This window comes from Tupaia chinensis, unplaced genomic scaffold, assembly GCF_000334495.1.
Source record: "Tupaia chinensis unplaced genomic scaffold, TupChi_1.0 Scaffold000263_1, whole genome shotgun sequence".
Lineage (NCBI taxonomy): Eukaryota > Metazoa > Chordata > Mammalia > Scandentia > Tupaiidae > Tupaia > Tupaia belangeri.
The window spans coordinates 1,938,159-1,939,460 of record NW_006159743.1 but is presented as its reverse complement, the minus strand read 5'-3'; the positions used below and the strand labels follow the sequence as shown (position 1 = coordinate 1,939,460).

The 1,302-nt window shown below is 45.5% G+C and overlaps 1 protein-coding gene across 1 annotated transcript in view; it reads right to left on the bottom strand.

Annotated features, from left to right (window-relative positions):
- The window catches only part of LOC102500418 (uricase), a 41,281-nt gene that overhangs the window by 26,140 nt on the left and 13,839 nt on the right, over nt 1-1,302 (bottom strand). The window lies entirely within an intron of this gene.

Here is a 1,302-nt window from a genome sequence, read left to right as displayed (position 1 = left end):
AAAAAAAAATAGCTAGTAAAGGACAGAGCCAGGATTTACACTCAGGTCTGTTGATTACAAACTGTCAACAGATCACTGTGCAAACTGTCTTTCCTTTCTATCTGCTGCTGAGAAGAAGAGTAATTGGTAACAGGGTCCTATTACCTTTAAGAGTGCAGGGCCAGGGCCATCTGGCTCCAGAGAGAACTATGCTTCTAACAAAGAGGCATTTAATGAAAACCTGGTGGTTGGTTCATTAGTAGCCTGTCTGAAGCTGGAGCCTTCCCTAGTGAGCTCATCCATTTCCACTGGTAGAATCTATGAGACTTGTCCCTGGGCTTTATTGGTGTTGAGAGAGGGGGCAGGAAGGAGTGGAAAGATGGAAGTGTCTATTTTATTTAGTATGGAAATTGAGCATTCTAATGGTAGTGAAATAAAGTGATAAAAAAAAAAATGGCACACTGCGAGAGTCCAGATAGGGAGACAAGAAAGGGCCCTCACCTGCAAATCTCACTTGGAATGTTCAGATATACCAATGGCTGCCTAAATACCTGCTAGGGGCCAGCTCTGTGATGCAGTCAGTGGTGAAGAGCTGCTTAATAGAGGTTGGACCCTGCGTGGTGACTGTAATTCAAATCCCCAGCTCGATGAGCCTGAAACACTCTGGGCAAACATGTGACTGGAGGACGGAACTAAGGGTGAGCGAGGCATGACCAGACCTGGGGAGGGTGCTCATATCTCTCTCCCTCTCATGCACTTTATCATAAAGAAAGAAAAAACACACTTGCTTAAAAAGTCACAAGATCTTCTGAGGAGAATCTTAAAATTCTATCCAATATCAGAAAGTATTACTCTGTTCTTAATCAGAATAGGGAATGGGAGGCCGTCTCAAAACTGGGGCAGAGTTTGGGTAGGGCAAGCTATCATCGGTCATTTCACACAGCTTGAGGATTTGAGGGGTCTGAATTCAGTCCTTCCTACATGGGAAGTTGAGGGGATGCTTTGGAGAGGCCTCTCAGAAGCCCTCTGTGGAGGACTCATCTTTAAAAACAAAAAAGGTCAAAAAGAAAACCAAAAGAGCAGACTTGAGGGGCCCTACTGAACTCTACAGAGCCAGATGTACAGTAGTAAAACACAATGTTCTGCAAGCTGACCCACGTGAGGAAATTCTGGGTTCATATCTGGAGACCTCCCTGAGTACACCAGGCACATGTGTGCCCATGATGTGGGATTGGCTGAAGCTGGGTCAACCTCACGACTCTTTTTTTTGGGGGGGGGAGGGGGAGGGTGCTGTCTCTATCTCTCTTATCCATGGAAGTAATA